General features: G+C 41.7%; 1 long non-coding RNA gene across 2 annotated transcripts in view; it reads right to left on the bottom strand.

The window, feature by feature from the left end:
* Positions 1-9,368: 9,368 nt before the first annotated feature.
* The window catches only part of LOC136003145 (uncharacterized), a 65,423-nt gene continuing 52,159 nt past the window's right edge, over positions 9,369-22,632 (bottom strand). For both annotated transcript variants that reach the window (XR_010608035.1, XR_010608036.1), the window contains 2 exons: positions 9,684-9,792; positions 9,369-9,549 (listed from right to left, as the gene is read on the bottom strand). This is a non-coding gene — a long non-coding RNA (uncharacterized LOC136003145). The remainder of the gene's footprint in view (positions 9,550-9,683; positions 9,793-22,632) is intronic.

Genomic DNA, 22,632 nt, shown 5'->3' on the forward strand with positions numbered 1-22,632 from the left:
ACATATTGCCTTCTTATTCACTGGTCCGTGTCCTTTGCTTACCGACACATTAGAGTTGTCCTCTAGGACTTCTTCCACTTGAGGGCTGAGTCTCTGAACCACTCTGGAAGACTAAAAGGCACTCTTGGTTTTACAGAAATCAGCTACTCCTATTTAAACACATAATTAATTTCATGGCAGGCATTTCCCAGCACTTTTTTCTTTTCAATCTATTTATGGGCCTGCTGTCTGCAGCACTTTCCAATGCAGGAAGACCAGCTTGTTTAAACTGCTAACATTTGTACATCAATTACTCCGTTGAAAGACAACTTTCAGGAATGAATTATCAAGCTCTTAGCTGCTTTTGAAACTGAGTAAAAAAGAGAAATTTTTTTTTTTTTTTTTTAGAGGAGAGCTGAATGAGAAACATTCTTCTCCCCAGAGAGTTTGTAAGGGTCCAAACTGTTTTATACTCCACAGCCCAAGGCAAACCCAAGACCTTGGGAAGCTTTCCACAAACAAATTTAAAAGCCTGGAAAAGGCTGGAGTAAAGCATTTTCACCTGGGATTTGGGGAAAGCAGATTGAGGTGCCTAAGCCAATGTTTAATTATCTAAAATGACAGTATAAAATGATTTCATTAGAAGAAACTCAGAGAGTCCTTCTCATCTAAATCTCATCTCACATATCATCCAGTATTTGGATGCACTCCTGCCAAGTTTGAAGCCAGGGAGGTCTGATTTCGATCAAGACCTTCAGCATCCTAAGATGGGCCCTGGACACTCACTCACCATGGGACAAAGAGGAGAAATGTTTCTCCCTGCTCCTCTTTTCCCTCCTCCTCTTTCCTCCCAGCTTGGACCAGAAACACCATACTTTAGCCAAGAACTTTTCTGCAAATATTAGTATGTGTTAATAGAAAAAAAAAAAAAGTATTTTGTATTAACAGGTTCAATTTAGATTCATCAGCTTAGTCATGACAATAAAAAAAAAAAAAAGTGAAATATATTCACTCCATATAAAGTATAAAGTGTGTGAATGAGCGGAAGTATATATGTATACGTTGATATTGATCTGTAGATCTCACGGTATGGAAGTTAACATAATTCTACAAAACCCTAACACTGAAGTACTGCTGCTAAAATATATCTAAGTCCATAACACAGAGTAGGTAATGCCATAAGGCTGATTTCTCATAGCTTTGTCATGCGATTTGACTGAAATTAAAAAATCCAGATTTTATGTGACCCTTTCCCATCAGTGACATTAACATATGCTTTGAGACCATTTATAGCCTGAAAGCTGATGCTGGCTAGCACTGAAAATGTTTGTGGCCAAACAGAGCTGATTTTTTCATTTGGCTTTTAAGCTGATTTTCAGTGTATCTATCTGTTGACGGTGTTTGGTTTTTAGCCTTGCTGGGAGGCTTGATGAAAACCTGATAAGTGCTTTACATGTTTTTGATAACTTGCAGAGGGGTGGAAAAAGTTCCATCACTTCTGTATCAATCAGTAAAAAAGCTACATGGAGGCTACATGGTTTTTAAGATTCACACTTGTAAACTGAGTGTTAGCAGAATTTTTAGGTGAGGCATTTAAGTGCTTTTGGATCTGGATCTTGGGTATGTACCAAATGTGTCCAAAAAAATTTTCAGCATTGTAAATTAGGAAATAGCGCAATACACAAAGAATCTTGCATTAAAACCAAACAAATAAACAAACAAAAAAACCAACTCCACCTTGGATATTTACAACAGTTACATAGGTATGCAATATTTTCTGATAGTTTATATTTGTTAATGATGTTTTAGCTTAAAAATAAAATGAGATGTACAACACTGCATGAAATAAAGTACTGATTCTTACTGCTTTTTAAAGCCTGGGTTTATTTTAAAAACTATTTTCTGCATTGTTAAACCAGAGTGGTTTTGCTGATACCACCACAAGTATTCTCACTGCTTTGGGAAGCCCAGGGTGAAGCCACCCCTCAGCCGCTGCCCCTCCGTGCTCCCACCCTGAGCCAGAAACCTTCCAGGACCCCCAGTTTCGCCAGCAGACAGCGGGAGCCTGTCTGGCATCACCACGGGCATCCAGCCCTTGGGTTTCCCCCTCTCTGCTCACCCACGGCATCTGCAGCATCCCCAAGCTGGTTTTGAAGGCTTGTTCCAGTCCCGAGGGCCGTGTCGGCTATCTTGTTTTCTAACCCCGCACCACACTGCTAATGGCACTGGCTCTCTGGGAAGTTTTTTGGTTGTCCTGGGTACAGTTGACTGAGAATTTTTCTACAACAGCTATTTTTCTTCAGGAAAAAAACACCAGTTTATCAAAAGGGAAACCTCCAACAGAAATCTGTTGGCGGGAGCAGAGTGGAAGAAATTGGAAAAATAAAAAAAAATTTTTTTAAAAAAAGAAAAAAACAAACACAACCAACCAACCCCCTTTTTTCTGTTGAGAAGGTGGGCTTTCTGCCGAAGACAGCCCCGGCCCCCACACACGACACCCTCACCTGCAACAGCCACCAGCTCCACTGCGTGCAGCTTCAGCTGGAATAAGCAGCCTGAGATGGAGTCCCCAAATCAGAATCCAAATTAGCTTGGGATTTTTTTTTCCTACAGCTGGAAAAGCAGGCAATGCCACTGCTTGATTACTCTTCTGCTGCGTTAATGAGCTAAGCGGTCCCCAAAGGGGCTAGGGAGAGGCAGAGAGAGTCGGAGAGGTGAGACTCTCCTGGGACAGAAACCTCTCAGGTGTGAAGGCAGCTCCAGCCGTCCCGCAAGGGCTCACCGAAGCCTTCCCCGAGCCGTGCAATGGCCCCACCACCTCACCCGGCCTGTGCTGGGATTTAAAACACCAGCAAAACCAAAAATAAGGAATAAAGAATGGATAACCTCACTTCACCACACATGCACTTGCTGCAGGCTCTGCTGGGGTGGAGGCAGCCTCTCCTCTGCCCTGGGATCTAACCCCACTTACCAGGAGCAATTTGGGGGGTTCAGTTGTGGAAAAGTCCTCTATACCATCCAGGATACCACTTGCACATAATGCATGACACGTGTAGCACATGTGGCTCAGGTCTGTGCAGTGATGAATAAGAAGATTTTAAAGGGATTTACCCTAAGCTGCATGACTCAGCCTCAACCTGGCCCTGCTGTCTTTTTTCCACACTGAAAACCAGGAGCCGATGAGACATTCGGTTGCTCTCACACACCTTTGTGTCTATTTCTTCAGAAACATCTCTCTAGACTAGTAAATGGTGATTTAATGGGCTGTTTCCTCCAATATCCACCTTTTACTGGCTAAAAGCAATGCAGCTTACCTGTCTGATGGATTAGGAGAGCAATTCCTCCTCATGTAAGGTAAGACCCATAAGTCACATACCACTCTGCTCTTCATCTAAAGGTGCAGTATGGAGTTTCACTGAGCTTTCAAAAGACGGGGGCGAACAGGAGCAAGGCAGCAAGTGAATTATTTTCTTCTGTACTCATTTATTCACTGCATTTTGGGGTTTAGGCACTTCCTTTTCGCCAACATGCCTTAGCGAATTTAGCCCCCCCTCAGCTCTCAACGCTTCCCCCCTTGAGCTCAAGCGAAGAGCAGCTTTGATAAAGTTCAGAGCTGCCTATTTGTCAGAGGCAAACCTGCCATCAGCCATCACGAGGAGATGCTGAGACTCCATCGGAGACCCCACCGCTGCTGGTACCAGCGAGCAGCCGTGGCAACGTGCCCGCGCTTCAGCAGTCCAGCCCCGTCATCCACCAAGCTGCAAGCCTCGGAGTTGCCCAGATAAGCATTCACATAGGCAATAACAGAGTTATTTAAGCAGCTTATTTCTGCCCTCCGGGATAGAAGCCGTTATGATGTGATCTAATATAGGGTCTATTTCTAAAATGCAGTGTGTGTTGAAAACGGGCTGCAAAATAATGCTGTTAGTGAAGGTATTAAAGATAAACAGTTATTAGCAACAGTCTTCCAGCTGACTGCTAAACTGTATGGAGCAGAATAAAGATGAGGGCATTTCACAACTGAGGCAACACAAGTTACATTCTAAATTTCAATATGCTGCCATGCTACACAAGATACGTTAAATTATTTTTCCTATATTTGAACTTATCAGCTGTTCCCTCTTTCTTGTAACAGGACATTCTCCCATGCAAAATCATTAAAAGCCTATTAACATGAAAAGGCAACCCACTTTGAATGTTAATAAAATACAAATACAGATTGTTACGCTTGTCTTCCTTCTTTTGTTTTGGAGAGACACATTTCTAGAGACTGGTTGGTATGGCAGGAGAGGTAAATAGTCACATCGCTCCTCATCTGTAGCAATGCAGGGCAGTTTTCTAATGCCATTATAAGAATAATATGCCAGATATCTTTATAAATTAACCCGTGCATCCATATTCTGAAGAGTGGTTTACGAACCTTTCAAGCTGGGAAAATCTCACAAGATACGAAGATGATTATGCTGTGTTTTCTATAATTTTCCTAATGAAGACCCCTCGAGTAAATTTTGCTCAGTCTAAAAGCAGCTGACTTTTATTCTAGCAAAGAACAAATATGCAATACATCAGTTTACTAGCTGTGAGCCAGAGATTAGGATGGAAAAGCCTATATATTCTTAATTATAACTTAAAACAAACAAACAAACAAATGAAAACCAAACAAAAAACCCCACTAAATTTCAGAGCCTTACCTGAAAAAAATTTGCAATTGTTGCATGACACAATTACGCTTGAGTGTGCAAATGATCTTTCACTTCTTCAAGCACATTAAAATAGAAAAAAATCTGGCAATCTGATATTTGGGGCCTAAATAATCATTCTAACACTTGGTCATCAGAAAGCTTATTCAATATACTTTAGTTTACGCAAACCTGCTATTTTTGTCTCAGTGTTAGGAAGGCAATTGCTTTATAGTCTTCTATTCTATTCTATTGTTATTTTTGTCCACATATATACTCAATTTTCATATAAGCATCCCAAATCCACCCAATTCCCCATAAACTGAGATCTGCACAACTGCCTAAATTCCTTAGATAAACTCATCTAAGTCAGGTTAGCATGGACAAAGGTCTGGAGAACACAAAGAGGGGCAGTCACAGAGGGCTATCAGATAAAGCATCCCTGGCATCCACTTTACAGCTGCTGTCTCTCCCTAAACCCGCTCTAACAACTGTACAAACCATTTCAAGTGAAACGACAGTAATTGATTCAGAAAAAAAATGAGGAGAAAAATAGAATAGAAATATAGAAGAAGAATATAGCAAAGGGAATTTTTAAAATAATGAAAGGAAACGTGTCTGCAGAGTGCATCCCATCCAGCTCCAGCTGCTTTGCTTTGAACTTGGGGAGGTGCCCCAGTTTTTGCAGGGAGCTCACCTGAAGCCTCAGCCATCACTGGAGTCAGGCTGAAGCAGCTGGGGGGATCGCTACAAGTGAGCTTTTTGATATTAAAAGTAAAGACTCTTCAGAAGGAAAAAAGGGAGTCCCTTGCATACCTACAATCTGTTATTTTTGGGGAGAGGTTCTTGATATCTTGTTTGAAGTGATAAGCATGGTAAAGCTCACACAGCCTAGGCCTCCACACTACATACTTAAGCTAAAAATAATTTTTAAAAGCTAATCAGAGGAGGCTGTATAACATCAGCTTAGGCGGTGCAGAGGCTAGTTTGGTAGTTTTTTTCTTCCCATGACTGCTTACAAATTTGTGTTTGCTTTGAAAACTAAATGGTACGTCAAAACACAGGAGATTTAAGAATAAAATTCCCATTAGCAGCTGTTAACAAAAATGATCAGTGTAAATCCTTTCCTATTAAGACAAGAAAAAACTCCTGGAATTTGAAGACTCTCTTAGAAGAAAGAAAAGCCCCAGAGACTCAGACCTCCCAGCAGGCTGGGAGCAGGGATCCACTGCCACCTCCAGGGCTCCGTCCCTGTGAGCGGGTCCCAATGCCCCTGCACCTGCCTTGGCCCCTCTCATTTCCCAAATGGCCACATTTTTCCCTGCAGCCACCCCTGTAGTGATTGCTGGGCCATAAAGGACCAGCCAGGGTACCCAGCCCAGGCACCAGAGGTACATTTTTACCATTTCTGGGGCTTGCTGGGTTACAAACCCAGGTGTGCCGTGAGTGAACCACCGAGCAAAAGGCAAGGATGTGGCATTCTCCATCCCCACTGTTGCTGAAGCAGTGCAGCAAAAAAATGAAAAATTCATAGAATACAGTACACTGACATGAAATTGAATTTACAGAAAAAGTACAGCGCTATTGTCAGCTGCTTAGGGAACTCGTTGGAGTGAGTCCTCAGAGATTGTTATGATGGTTGTTTCCTATGAAATGCAGAGGCAAGAGGCGGCGTGTTTTTAGGACTTAGTCTCATGATATCTCACCACTACCCCCAGAGCTGCAAAACACCAATTGAACCGTGGCAACTGATCACACATTTCTGCTGCCAGCGTGCTGCAAATGTGTGTGAAACTGCGTTCACTCTGACCCACCTCCATCGCTCCATGAGATACCGCTCCCCACACTGACCACGGGATATGTACACGCGCTGGGTCGACTCTCACAGATCAGACGATGCAGGATCAGGGCTTGATGCAGGCAGCTGACTGCCTGGCATGGCTGAAGCCTCACACACCTCAGCCTTGCCTTTCCTTGGGAACCACAGTCACCAACAGCCTTTGTGCATCACCCCTCCCGCCCCGGGGACTGCACATCCCACAGGAGCAGCGAGGCGTCTTCCCATGTGCTGCTGCTGGCTCTCAGTAAGTGAGAGACAACTAAGGGAAATAAAGGTTTCCTTCAGCAGTGAAAGCAGCGGAGGGCAGGCCTCCTGTTTCCCAGCCGTGTGTTATAACCCTGTAGCGTGAAGCAGGGTACTCCTAGCTGTAAAAGAGCAAGTGGGCCCAAACTCTGTTCTCGGAAAGTAAGCAGCACCAACAGAGCAAGAGATTCTTAATCAGTTCATCAATTATTAAATTGGTCATCCAAATAAAAGCAACGTACTGTATAATATTGAAACACTGTCACAGAAACGGTAGCCTAGGCCTCTGCCCGCCTGGACAAGTGCCCCAGCCAGTGGGCAGTCAGCCTCCTCTGGGCTGTACAGGCTCCTTTGGGACTGACACATATTTTAAAAAGGGAAATTGGACTAGTTGCAGCTGGGAAAGCTGCATCACACAATGCCTTATCACCTACCTGGTTGTGGAAGACTGATATATAAAAGATATTTAAAATATCTCAAGCGGACAAAAAAATGTCTTGCAACTAAAAGCAGCACCCAGCCATCACTGCCTTCAGCTGCAATCAGCCAGTTCAGTTCGTTATTCCAACAGATGACTATTCCTGGTTTTTGTCATGCTAAGTTTTTCCCCCATGGTGAGCAGCGCCAGCTCAAGAGAGCCCACAGCAAACACTAGTGGCAGGCAGGAGGGAGAGGTGGGAATGGCCGGATGGGGAGTACTCCCTCATTTAGTGAAAGCAATAAGCTGCTAGAAAAGTTCAAGGCATGTCATGCGATTTTAACATATTTCCCCTCGTGACTTTCAAACTTTGATGCCTGTGGTATTATGTTAGTCCCTAAATGATCTGAAAAGGTACTAGGTGGTCTTCTAAGCCATAGGAAGGGTTTGGCCAGAGATGTAACTAAGAAATGATGGAGTTCAAAAGAGCACAGGAAGATCCCTTTTGAAAACACTGACTCCTCTCTGAAACGAAATTATTTGCAAAAATTTATCTTCTGGGCAACGCATTGCTGGTTTTGGATTCAAGGTAGGAACTATTTACTTATGGTGCTAGCTGATGCAGAGCCAGGAGCACAGGAGACATGGTCCATCCCACCGTGTCCATCCTGCCCTGACAGCAGATAGCTTGTCAGCATTAGACATCATGAGATCCTCTGCATTAAGCAGAGGTGGCTTAATGTATGTGCCACATTAGGATTCCTCCTAAACCCCAGCTGCTGTAATTTGCTGAAAACACGCTAGCATACCTGTTAGCAGTAACCAGGGGCAGATTTGCAGCAACAACCTGGGAGGCCAGTAGTCCTCTAATTGCCACCACCCACTGGGGCACCCAACCTGGCTCACAGGGTGGAGGAACGGGTGTGCAGCCTCCCCCAGCATCCACAGCTGCACCCAGCTTTGCCAGCAACTCTTATAGCCCAGGAAAGCCTTGTTACAAAGCAACATTATTTATTGTCTGGCTCCATTAATTATTGTGTACTATGTGGGAAAGTGTCTCCCTTTCCTCTGGCTTGGAATATTCTGTGACCTCTGACCATCCCTATTTTTATGATTGGGAAACAGGGACAACTGCTGTCCCTGCCCTACCTTCCCTATACTAATGATTTTTAGCCTTTATACCCCAAAAGGCAAAAGAGGCACAGGGCAGAGCGCCTGATGTGCAGCCAGGCGGCAGGGAGAGGCAGGTAGCAGCAGCTTAAATTGATTACATTGTCATGGACCTCTAAAGGTCCTTTAGCAGATCACAAAGGGTGTGTGGATGAGCTGTTCTGTGCTATTTATTATTTTGTCTCCTTTTTTATGTCTCCTTTTTATTTGTCTCATCTCTAAAGGAAACAACTCCAACCTTATCAATCTCCCTTGATACGAGAGTTTGCCTCTGCTCCAATCATATTTGTCACCCTTCCCTGAACCCTTTTTAATTCTCTTGTTATTACTTTGAACAAAGACGGATGGAACAGCAGAAACAGAAGCAGTTCTCCAGGCACAGGACTTGCGAACTGCAGAAAAACAGGTCAAGGCTAGACTGAACTCTGGAGCAGCTCTAGCAAGGTCAGTGGAGTTACCTCAGGAATGAGTGTACTCCTCTTCAGTAAAGTTTCTTTCCAAATTCAGTTTCTTTAGTATTGCTTAGGCTGTGAAAAGCAACTATTGCTGACAACAGGTTGTCCATTGTGCATGCAACTGAGGGCATGTCAAACATATTTTAGCTGGAAACGTGGATACGCACAAGCCGTACTGAGCTTTTTCGCAAAATCATGCCTAATCCTGTCTGTACAGAATTGCAGCACCTGACCAGATAAAGGACCTGGACATCTCAGACTCCTGTTCAGATCACTGCCAAAAGGAAGGGACAAGAAAGCCACTATCAACTAATCAAGGGCCTGCCTTTTGTTCCCATGGCTTGTGTCATCCTGCGCTGTCTAACAGGGTTTAGAACTTCTTGTTGTCCCTACAGAGATGTTTCCTTGTTTTTATTTTCACTAAATCCTTCATTTTGATGCATCAATCAATACCTTAAATTAATAATGCACCGCTCAGGATATGCTGGTTTTCACTTCCATTTCAAACTGCCTTGTTTTGGCATTATGCTCAAGAATAAATAGGAGACCTTGATTTTCTATAACGTTTATTATTTTGTGCATTTTTCTATAACATTTATTATTTTGAGCATCTTTCACTCCATGTTGTCTGTATTCATAAATTTGCTTTTTTATCTGTTCTCTGAATCAAGCAGCTGTGGTCCCTCCATCTCTTTATACAGAAGTATTTCCAGACTTTTAGATGACGCCCGTTGGTGTTGCAAGACTCTGCTTTGTCCACCTACTCTGTAACATAAAGGAAACTCAATGCAAAACAACCAGCTTCCCATTAAGTACAATAATGAGTTATCTTTGTGTATTTTGGGGGCTTCAATGACTTTCAGTCAGGCATACAAATTGCTTGGTGCCACCCTTCCTACCATGCTATAGGCCTGGCAGTGCTTGGTCTAATCCCATGGCAGCTGACAGTAGTTCTTCCAGCCCTTCTCAGCTCCTGGGGCACTTTTCATCCACGAGTTTAAGGGCACTCTAGAAAAAGAGTAAGATGGAGGCACGATCAGATGAAGTGACCTGAGCCGAGCCAAATAACAGGGCAGTGCCGTGATAACTCGTCACTGGTCTATCTCACAGCAACACCTTCATGGTCTGGACCTGCAAGATCCTCCCTCAGGCAGATGTTTCTGACTTGGCAGTGACTATAATTGCATCCCGTATTGAGGATGCACGGTGCAATATGGTGATCTGTATTCTGAAGACATCTGTAGAATCAGTATTAATAGAGAAGTAACCAGCAAAAGCCAAACCAGATGTGCACTGATAAGTTAGTGCTGAGCTCAGAGAGGTTTCCACAATCTTGAATTTTTTCATCAAGAACCAAACCAAAAGGCTGACAGTAGCCCAGTTTCATCAAAATGATCCAGGTTTTATGGACCCCTGCAGACAGCCAACTCTCCAGCTGTAACCTTAGCCACCAAGCAAGGAGTGACCTCCTCTCTCACCTGCACCAGAGCACCCAAATCCTTCCCCACCACGGGGCTGGTCTGGAGAGCTGACCTCCTTCTCCACCCACGCAGAGAGCAAAGGGCTGCACAGACACAAGCTGCCGGCTCCCAGCTGGACTCTGCTGAATGAGAGCGTGTCACAGATCTCTGTAAGATTTGCAGTCATACCCAGCCAAAGGGATATTCATGAATTCTCACTTTAAACCCCATTCCATTTCAAAAATGCTGTCCCCTTGAGATTTTTTTTTCAGTACTCGCAAACCTGCCAGGTTTTTTAACATATAAATAGGAGCATTTAGTAAGAAAACAGGGACATGATTCTAACTCTATCGAAATACATCTGATAGAAAGAGCTTTTAGGAGAAAAAGGATTGAAAAGATTCACTGCTTTTAAAGAGCGGTTAAAACCCATCTTTCATTACAGCAAGACCTAGGAGGAATGGCTTTGATCCCTCAATATTATCGGAGCAAAGGCAGTTAATACCTACTTCTAGAGTAGCAGCATTAGCTTTTGTACAGAATTCTTTAAATGACTTCTAGGGCCATTAAAGTCAATTGTAAAACACCACTGCATTTACCTAACCAGAATTTCTCCAGCAGATCAGTCCACAAAAGTCTTTAGATGTTGCAATATCAAGTGTTGCAATTGTGAACTTTTGTCTCGTTCAGCCAGCTTCATCCCACTAACTCTGGGAACCTTAGCTGAGAAGAAAAGTCTTCCTGGGCTCCTCTGAAGTCAATAGAGAACTCCAGACAATAATTTAGGCTACCCGTTACATGGGATGAATCCAAGATCTCAGCACCCACTGCAATACCCAGCCCTAGGTTACATATCTAGGATCCCTGTTGAACACATGGAGATGTCCACATGTCTCTGAATGCGATCTAGGAAAGCCAGCAGAAGGAACAGGGAACTCTCTCTCCCATCTGGCACTAAGGGGCTGGGTGAAAACCCCTTGTCTCTCAGCCCCAGGAAGCTCCTGGTGTGATCTTCTTGCTTTCCTTACTTTCTAGGAGCAGCAAAGACACTTATCCAGGTCTGTGGGAGCCTTGACCACTCTCCTCTGCCTAAGGCAATTTTAACCTAGATCTTGTTGTGGTCACCAGTATATAACTGGATAGTGCTCTCCCAGTTTCTCCTGGTAAATTTGTCTGGGTTTTGTGAAACAATTACATGTCTGTTTGGCTAATAAGCCAGAAAATTACTCTCTAATCTAGTCACTTGGAGTAGGAGTGGAAGGGGACTGCATTCCAGTTTCTGCTGTTATGATTATTCAGTTATTTGATATGAAACATTAATTGGAGAAGAAATAAGCAAAACCTTGACCTGACAGAAGAAACTATCATGTTTAGTGAATATCTGAGAATACCTAGTCACTCTCAGTAATGAGACACCATTGGTCATGTTCCCAACCTATCATTCAAGAAATTAAGGATTTTACTGGCAGAAACGTAGGTGCCTAGAGACTTAAGAACCTGCCAGGGTCAGCTAGCAGCAGAAATAAGATTTTAAATATTTAAATTATGGTCTGACATCCACATATACGTGTAGGATGTGCTAGAGATACTGCCACTTCCAGCTTTCTCTACAATCTGAATATTACGGAGAAGTCCAATGACTGCAAAGAAAGAGGACACCCGGGACACCTGGACATGGTGTTGACAGAGCACTGGAGCAGGCTGCCCGGAGAGGTTGTGGAGTCTCCTTCTCTGGAGACATTCAAAACCCACCTGGACACATTCCTGTGCAATCTGCTGTAGGAAAACTTGCTTTAGCAGGGGGGTTGGACTAGACGATCTCCAGAGGTCTCTTCCAACCACAACCAGTCTGTGATTCTGTGATTCTATGACTTATTTAGCCTTATTCCCTCTCCCACATATAAATGGAGGCATTCATGTAGCCCACTGTCATTAATAATTCAAAATCATATAAATAACTATGTAATTTTTGAATTACAGAAGGAATTAGTTGACCTGCTATCTACATACCACTCGCCATGGAATACTGGCATAGCATGTTTGTCAAATAAGATAAATAAACAGGGTTTTACCTAGTGGTCTGAGAAATAAAGATCACAACGAGCACATCTGTTTTAAAGACATAAATACACTATTAGGAGACACAAATGTGCCACCTATGAGACTACTAACTAAGGTTGTGTGTAAGACTGGGAAGATGTTATACAAAATAATAGGAGGACCACCACTGAAGGGGATGGACAATCATGTATTTTAGGCAAGGGAGCAGCCCGAGGAAAATGAAACATTAACATCAAAAAAGGAAGAAAAAATGGGCAGGATTTAAAAAAATAACGAACACAGAAAATAGAGGAATTGTAGGAAAGAAGAGCCATCAAGGTCATCAGCTGACAAAAGAAGTATTTGAAATGCATTTTCATGCATTTGTGCACTGGAAAAGTATTCTGTTCATTTAAACATACTGGGCTTTTTTTTCAGACTGCAGAACACTACAAAATGCTTTTGCGTGATATATTCCTTACTTCATAAAGCTCTCATAGAAACTACACACACACACACTTAATATGTATATAAACATAGTTTATAATATGATAACTCATTCCTGAACTTCATGGTGAAAATGAAAATGTTCTGGCTCTCAATAATGAAGAGAAGAATCAGATTCAGGTTAATGAGAACATTTGTCTGATTAACCTTCTCCACAGTCAGTGACTTGTAATGGTCCATCAGTCATCCATGCCTAAGTAGTGTTGCCAAATGAATTCAATCCATGACCAAACATGTATTTATAGAAACAATCATAGGCCACTAAAAAAAAATCTGGAAGCATGTGTTAGTGAATGAACATCAGGAAAACCATGCTTAGAGTATTCAAGCACCGAAAGATGCACTCTGAATGACCAAATTACTAGAGTTTACAGTCTCACTGGTATTATATACCCAGGTGAGAATTGAATCATATGAGGAAAAAGGGTCACAAGCAATAAAAAAAATCCCCAGAGATCTTGACTTGTTAATGAAAATGACTCTGCATAGTAGTGACTGAAAGATAATAGTGCTTAGGAATTGGAAAATGGAATTCCTGTATGTAGAATTAGTTGTTGGTCTTAATCCAGTTAGCAGCAGTGAGAAGGTAGCTGTATTATTAAAACAATTGTGCTCTGATGGAACAAGGGCTGGAGTTTGAGACACCAAAATGAGGAGGTACGATAGACTTAATTCTCTCTGTTAATGATGTGGTTAAACTGTCCCCGTAGATCAGTGTGGGGAAATTCCTTTTTCCACTGCCTTTCCAATATCTGTTACAGAGTTAAATACAAGTGTCCTTTTTCTGAAGATGCCAAGTAAATACCTGAAATGCCATTAACCCTTCTTTAAATAATAAATATGAAACAAAACTACAACGTGCAAGTGGAACCCAGGTGTTTGTCTATAGCCCTTCGGGTATGCAAAGCAGTCATTTTGGGAAAAGACATGTGAAAACATTTAGGATTTTATTGCCATGCTTGAGGCCATAAATCAGGCACTAGGTGCCAGAAGTTAAGAAATGTTCCAGGAGGTGGATTACTACATGATATTTTCATAGGATTTATTGAACCTTTCTTTGAACCATATGGTGTTGGCCACTGTGCTAGAAATCGTAATGGACATATCAGACTAGTGGTTTGTTAAAATACAGCAATTCTGTTCCTGGGATATTTAATAGAGTAAGGACAACAATTCATTGCCAGTAATTTATTGGACAACTGTTGATTTTTCTCTTTATGAACTGTCACAGACAAAGGTCCAAACTTTCAAATATCACTATTATTCCAAATTAGTTGTGATTCTCTCTTTAAAAACCTCTCAGAGATTAGAAGGTTGATTAAGATAAAAAATTCGACAGTGTGGACTGCATTAGTAGGCTATATGTTGTTTCAGGCTTCAGTCAGACTCATATCTGCAAATAAATATCAAAGTAGAAATTGAAAACATTGAATATTACAAATGAATATGTGATGAAAAACTAACTTTTGAAACAAAGAACATAAACTATGCCTTCTGTGCACACTTCTGATGCAACGTTGCAAAAGATCAAGTGTTCATAAAGCCAAATCATAGCACGTGCTGAATTTCAAGTGCCAGATATTCAGCCCCGAGAGCTTTTGTTGCCAAATTCTGTCTTTTCCACAAGCCTGGGCAAAGGGCAGACCCTGCCCTCACCCTGCGCCGCTGTGCTCTCTAAGGGCAGATTTTGGCCTTCGGTGTTAGGGATTTATCCACCTCACCCACAGCCCCATGGGTCCATCAGCCATACTAGCCAGCAACTCGGTCCTGCAGCACCACTTTCTTAATTATGTTTTGCTAATTGTGTTATTTAACTTCCTCTGAGGAAGCTACTCTCTTGTGAGAACAGTATTAACTCAATTAATGTAAAAATCGAAGGTGTTTCTTCTTTTTTTTAATGGAGCAGACAGCACTCTAAAAATGGCATAAGAGGGAAAGATACCAGAGCACAAATACCTGTGCTGCCTATATTCAGCCATCTCAGACTAATGGAAATTATTCTCTTTCTCATTACCAAATGTATAGATTGTGAGCAGAAAAGGGTGAACTATTTCTTCACCATAATAATCAGGAAATCGTATGTGCCTAATGTAGGTCATTGGTTCACTTCATCTAATCTGCTATGAACAGAATATTGTTCTTCTTTTACAACGCCAAAAGAAAGAAAAATATTTGATCAGTACAAATGACATATAGGACAAATTGCCAGGAGGTGGGTAAAGAATACCTCCTGGTATGCAAAAGGTAAAATCATCAGGAGGCAGGTGAGAAAAACATTTTGAGAGACAACTGGCTGAAGGAATAAAAAAAAAGTGGTCAAGCTTTTCTCAAACATGCTGCTAGATGGCACCCTGCCAGGTAATCAATAAGGCCACAGGGCTTCCATAAAGAGAAAAGCTAAGTGGGCTCAGTAACCGTGACAGAGGATCTCAGGGAGATTCCCATTGCATGGGCTTTCCTGGTGAGAAAAAAATAGGAGCAGCTCAAATGTAGTAGGGGAAGATTTAGGACAGATCAATAAAATAGGTAGTAAAGAATCAGCAGAGCTGTTTCATGTTTCCCTGGGACTATAAAAGAACTGCTAACCGCAGTGCACAACCAACCAGTTAAAAGATGCTAAGGGAATAAAAAGGCAAATGTGATCCCAGCTTTGGAAAATAAAATTATAAAAGGTCCGGAGATCTATAGACACATAATTCTGATTTGGGAACAGTGACTTGGGAAATTTATGACAAAGCACAGAACTGAGAGACACTAGGCAAACGTGATACAATTGGAAAAAAATGCTATGACTTTTGTAGGGAGAAAACCTTATAAACCCACTGAGCTCCTTGAAAAGAGTCAGCGAGAGCACAGACTGCGGTGGTGCTGTCGATGCAGCATACTTGTGTTTCCAAAAAGGTTTTGACAAGGTCGTTCCCAAAAGGTTTTTAAATAAATAAAGTTCTCATAGCTAGTCAAAAAGAAAGAGTAGGAACAAAAGGTTATTTTTTTAAAATAAAGGAAGGCTTCCAGAGGAGTCCCACCAGCATCTATGAAGCTATGTGCTCCATTTACTCATAAATCATCTGAGAAAAGTGAATAGCAGCATAGCAGAGTTGTTGATGATACAAAATATTTTAGGGCAATATAAACAAAGGCTAACTGCAATGTGACAGAGACAGCTCACAATACGGCACACACGGGATTCATCTCACCTAACCACGGACATCTACAACCAAGCTGTTAGAGAAACCGAGAGTCACCTGAGGCTCCTTTTGTGCTCAGTAGAGAGAAACAGACATTTTAAGGCTTGATTCCCCTGGTCTGTTTGGTATATATATATATTAGAACTGGAGAAATCACAGGATCACAGAAAGGTTAGGGTTGGAAGGAACCCCTGGAGATCATCTAGTCTAACCCACAACCCTAGAAATGCCTTTTCTCTCTGCTGCTTATAACAGGGGCACACGGTGGCTCAGATGCTGTTCATCTACATTTAGTCTGATGAACACGCTCTGAGTATGCAGGCAGTAAAATAATAGACAAAATTCAACGTCAATAAATGTAATGAATATGGATGGAACCACTTTAACTAGACGTATATAATTTAATGGATTTTAAATTGGCTGTTACTGTTCAGAAAAGAGAACCAGCAGTCACCACTGGTAGGTCTGTGGGCATCTCCCAGTTCACTGTTAACAGTGGTCAGAAAGACATGTGGTTTTGTCAAATGTCAGAGATCAGGGGACTCCAAGTGTGTAATAACACGGGTACAATTTAGGACAGGTCAGACGGGAGCTTTATGAACCACGATCTCAGGGAGAAAACATTGGGACAGCATCACCTCTTCTGCTCCCCCATGTTCTGCCAAGTGATTACAGAGACCCAGCCTATAGACTGTGTCAGTATATAGGCATTAAAAATATAAATAAAAAACAAACAAACAAACAAACACAACTAGAAATTAAATTACAGCATTGCGGGCATTGTGCAGATGGTGTGAATTTACCCTGTCTTACGGCTCAGGTCTCATCACTTGAAAAATCATTGTAGAAATGGTACAGGTGTAGGAAAGACACAAGGGTCCAAAGGTTGGAACATCTTCTGAATGGGGAAAAATTAAATCAGCAGGATTCATATGCAAAAGAAACACCTAAGGTCAATAAAATCATGAGTGGTGTGGACAAGATGAATGGGCCTTGCTTATTTACTTTTTGTTGTAATTCTACCAACCTAAATGATAGGAAGAACTGTTTTGTCACCACAGGCATGTTGACAACAGCGTCAGTCTGAACCTGAAGTAGTGAAAGCCATCAAACCCCATGCTGCCCTGCAGCCAGCTCCCAGGAGGTGGTGGGTGGATGGCAGCAGGAGAAGGAAGATGCTCAAGGGCAACCTTCAGGGGAAACTCCAGACGAGAGAACAGACCAAAAGCAAGAAGAAGGGCCATCGCACCCCCTGCCACACACAACTGGGGAGGCAGGGGCTGCTGAGGGAGGCTGTGCAGAGTGAAGGATTCAGAGAGAAGAGAGAAAAATAAATCTTGGAGAAACCCTGTGCGTAATGGAAGATAAGTCAAATAAACACGTGGTTTCTTAAACCTTTCTTAATCCTCTAATAGCGTAGGGTCTAAGTAGAAAGACAGCATATTCGCTGGGCTGTCGACTGTGAATTAGAGGGTAGTATGTCCCCTTGCTGTAGGTAGATTATCCAGAGCTGCCTCTAGCACAAGGTCACTGAGTAATTGCCTGGGGTGTCACTTAAGGGACAAAGTTTAAAAGGGTCCTAATAATGCATGATGAAGCAGAAAACTGTGACAGAGGGTAGGAAACACCGAAACACCAGTAGATCTAACAGACCGATAGAACTGTGATCTTTCCACAGCAAGTGACCTCAGAAAAACCCTGCAAAACTGAACTACATTGGATATATGGTATATATAGTATATAAATATATAATATTTTTAACAGTCTGAATATAGGCACTTGGGAAACTGTCTAAGCTGCTGATCGATTCTTAAGAACTACCAAAACTGCAAATACAATGATGTAAAACAAAAAATTGTGAATTAGCAGTTTCCATGTTGGACACCTTCCAAACACAGATATAAGACTATGAAAAATGGCAGAAGAAAAATTAAAATGAAATAGAAATCTTCTTCCATGTCCTTTACAATGGGTATACAAGAGCTCTGTGCAGGAAAGCAAGCAGATGTGTTCCCAGCTGTTGCAATCTCTTAGAAATACATCAGATGATAATCTGTCCTGCTTGAAGAAAAAAAAGCTGACTCGATAGTCAACAGACCTGTACTAATGTAGGGTTAAACAGGGTGTTTAAACCACAACCTTTGCAGAATTTGGAGAAACGCAGAGGTAATCCTTCTTACTGGAACGAGACACAAACTCAACGTTCTATACGGACCCTCTCGTACTTGCTCCCAGCACAGGAGTGATGGCTGGGAGACAGCGGCAGGACAGCAGCAGCGGCGGTAGCACCGGCTGTGGCGGCTCCGTGTCCCCTGGATCCCACCGTGCTGTGACTGACATTGGAACGTCAGGCACATCGGCAGGAACTTGCCCAGCCCTTCCATGGGGCCACAGAGCATGAATCTCTGCATCTTTTATTTTTATGCTTCTCCCTTGTTCAAAAACTCATGCTGGATGATCTAAATCTTTGTGGTTAATAGCTTACTTAATAAAATATTGGATATTTTTTATTTTCCTTGCGCTTTAGGAAATGGGATCTTCAAGCACATTGATGAAGTACTGTAGTTTCCTTAAACTCTTTTCAAGGTCTAACTGAAAGTCTAAATCCTAAACTGAATGTTTCCTGTTAAATTATATCCACATTTCCTATGAGTCCTATAAAAATAAAGTATGCCCATCGAGATCACCAATGACAGAGAACACCACAGCTTTTCTGATTTCTCCAGAGGTAGAGGTCCACCTACAGCTGCACATGGAGAAATGACTGAGGAAAATACCCTGACAAAAAACAGAGGAATGAAGCAATAAATTCTGCAATAGTTACTTGCTAACTAAAACCAGACAAAGTGGAAACTAAATGGTAGAAAAAAAAAGTAGCATGTGTAATTCGGATAGTATCAAGTAAGCGCAATTAGACAATACCTAAAATAATCATGTACATTATTTACTTCTAACTAATGATTTATAGAGTTAATATTAGATATGAAGATGTACTATGAACTGAGGTGTAAAAATTTGGTTTATCTCTTTAAAAAAGTTTTGAAAACAGAAATCATAAATATTTTTTAATCATAAATGAAAATAATAGGATCTGTAGGGTTCTGAAACAGAATTTAACCTGATGTTATAATACAAATATGGAAGAAAGACATCTATAGAGAAAAATCTTCAAAATACTCGTAATGTTCCTATTAGTATTCATTCTAATGTAGTTAAAATAGAGTCATATTGAAGAGTAACAGTACATTTTGTTGATGGTACATAGGAATTGCAACTCTGAACTGATAAATTCTGAAATAAAGTATCATAATCTGAAATACCGTCTGTGGAAAGCACATTTTAAATATTTGTCAAGTTCTTTGACTGGTAAGTTTGTAATTTAATGATTCACATAAAACATTTTAAATCTAATTTTACTCTTTTTTTTTCCCATATGAGTTACCTGGACTAAAATGAGGGGAAAAAAAAGTTCCTCAAAACTTCTGGAACACTTTTGTACCATCTTAACTCTTTCTACAGAGTATCAAAGAGACTGAACATGTGCTGAAGCCTTTCTCAACCAGGATTCTCAGTTTCCTCAGTGAAAAGCATTTGGCTGCATAGTGGCTTTAATCAGCTTTAGGTTTCTATTACTCATGTAGGAATAAATGGCTTCTTGGTTAGAAGAACTTGTTCTGCCATCTTTAAACTTTGTTTAAATTTGAGATAAACATGAGTTTGGTGCACATAACTGAAATAATTTAAAAGTGTAGTCTATGCACTGATGTCAACTTGAATCAGCTGAAGATCTAGTTAGAAATATTGTCCAGAGCACTCACAGAAACCTCATGCAGATTGCCTGTCTGCATATTTTCAGTATACTCTGTAAGAGATTATGCTGGAGAAAGTCATAGGTAAATGCTGTTATCTCGTGTATGTTATCTGCACTGGCAGAACTAGTGCTTTATATTTTTCTCTTTTTAACTTCACACAATTAAGGCTTGCAGCCATTGCCAGAGAAGTCTGGGTAGATAAAGAGGAAAAGGTCTAGCGCATTATGGTACTGAAAAAAACTCAAACAAATGTGCTAAATGTTTAAACCAAAGGAAGCTGAAAAGTCTTCAAAATATTGTCACTGTTGCGAAAGGAAATGCCCATCAACTTTGTTAAGTACCTTCAGTACTTAACTTTTACTGTGATGTGAAAATGGTTAGAAAAAGAACTACCCATCTGCCTGGTGTGCTACAGCGACAGAGCTGCTAGAAAACAAAAGGCTTTATTTGTGGAAGAGAAAACATTAGTGTTGATTTACTTTACTACGCTACTTAGAAAAAAAAAAAGGTTAAACAGTGCATAACTCTTTAAACTGAAAATTCAGAGGCTGTATTTGAGGAAGGTCCCCATCGATTCTCTACATCTACGAACTACAAATATGTGTTTTGCAGCAAAGATTTCTGCTCAAACTCAAAACTCAGAAATAAGTGAGTTAGGCAGAAAATATGGTAGACTTGAGGAAACGTCTCTAGATGTTCCAAAGCCTAGAATAAAACCAAATGTCACCAAAGAAAGAATCAATAGCTTTGCCTTGTTTTTCTTTCCTCCTTTAATCTCAGTCACCATTATTGGCCACTGTAAGGAAAAGACAAGTCATTGCCCTGTTCCAGCTATATTTAGAATAACGTCTTTGGTTAGTGGGTTTTGTGTTTATGGAAGAAAGGATGAGAGGCAGGGGAAGAAGTTCATTTTGTAAAGAAAACACACGTGGCTCTGAACTGAATGACTAGACGAGCTACCCTCAAAGTCCTCCCCTGAGAATTAAAATTACTAGTGGACCTGGCTTGCTAAGAAAAGGGTAAACTGCAGCCTGACCAGCTCCATAAGGAAAAAAAAAAAAGAAAGGAGATGCTCTGCCATATATTGCATCATAAAGCCATGAACATTGGTGCAGGGAGTTGTGGGGTGAGTTTGGTCCGTGACATGCTGCTTTGTCACCTCTGTCATCTGCTGTGCGCTGAAGCTCTACTTTCACAGCAAGAAATCATTTTCTGGTGCTGATCTGTAAGACTATGGCTCCTAAGGTCATTAAAGCCAAGGCAAAAATGCCCCAAATCCTACTGACTGCACCATGGTACAATATTTTAAGACTGCCTTGTGCTTTGCAGGAGCCCTGGCACAGATGAAGAGTTGTGTCCTGATGCTGGCACGGCAAAGGTGCTGCTCCCTGCCCCACATCACATGTGGAGGCAAAGGGTGGTGGCATGAAAGGCACAAGCCCAGCTCGCAAGGGCACAAGGCAGCCAGGGTGGTGAGAGGGACACTGATCTGGTAAGGTGACTACGGGCCGGGGGGCAAATGCCAGCACACGCTGTGCTCTGGGGCTAAACATCCCAGCATCCCCACCCTGCCTTTCCCTGACAGTCCAATTCCTTCTCCACAGCCTCCCACCTGAATTCCTGAGTGGCAGGGATGACCTCCCTGGGACAGTCGCCTTGACACGGGTTGCAGGGAGCCCTCCGCATACATAAAAGACCTTGGTGAAGGCCATTCCTGACATCTTTCTCCCACTCCCATTTCCAAATGCAGCATCAAAGTCCCTCCCGTCTCTCCAGCTGATGAAATATAGCTGTTGTACAATAGTAGCTAACCACATTTAGCAAATGGAGGTAATCAAATAAAAATGAAACTATACTTACTAAAGAAACACAGTTTCCAAAACACAGGCTTTGGCTGGAGACTATGTTTTGCTTAAGAGTCTGCCAGGAGCTCTGTGGACAGTTTTGTAAACAGTTCTCAAACTGGTGTTTGTGGGAGGGGCACGTGGGAAGGGGTAAGAGACAGATGGACATAAGAAATGTATCCCAAGGAAAGTTCATCAGGAAAGAACACGCTCGAGAGCTGCTTTGTTGGGGGTCTATGAAAACTGTGTATAGCAGAAAGAAGGTGAACAGGGAATTGTTTCTTGTTTCCTGTTACACAGGAGCTAGGGGACAGCCTCAACTGTACGTTTAAGACAAACAAAAGGAAGCATTTTTCCCCACATAACACACAATTTAATTGTGTAATTTATTGTTACCAAAGTTACAAATGAGCTCTAAAGGAAATTAGATGAGTTTGTATATGACAGGCTTACCAAGACTGTTCAGCAGGATGGTTTAGGTGCAATCTGCAGCCCCCATAGTCCAAACGCAATGACTGGTGGAGATGAGATGGTGTCCTGGGGTACCGGAAGGAGCTCCACACAAGACCATCCTTCATTTGTATTCTTTATAATACTCAAACCCTAGGCATCCTATATTGATTACTATTAGATGTAATTTGACCTAGTTGATTGTTCTCGCATTCCAGAACACAACCCGTGGATCTTTCAGGGTTCTTTCTAGCCTTTCAATTGCTGAAAATCTCATACAGTAAGCCAGAGTTCAGAATGGTCCATTCTTCTACTCTATTCCTTCCACTCTGTTCCTTTGACATAAAAGCTTTCTTTTTTTCTTTCTTCCCCCGATACATAAAATAGGCTTGTTGTCAAAGTCAGAGATGGCTTCAAATACAGATGATGGTTTATTAAATGCTAGTGTGTAAACCTTGCTTATATTTTTATCATTTCAATCCCTATTTTTGATGTTTTTCTTTGTAATAAGGGAGAACTTCTTGACAGAGGTACTGGGTGGACCAAG

The sequence above is a fragment of the Caloenas nicobarica genome, chromosome 1 (assembly GCF_036013445.1).
Source record: "Caloenas nicobarica isolate bCalNic1 chromosome 1, bCalNic1.hap1, whole genome shotgun sequence".
Classification (NCBI taxonomy): Eukaryota; Metazoa; Chordata; class Aves; order Columbiformes; family Columbidae; genus Caloenas; species Caloenas nicobarica.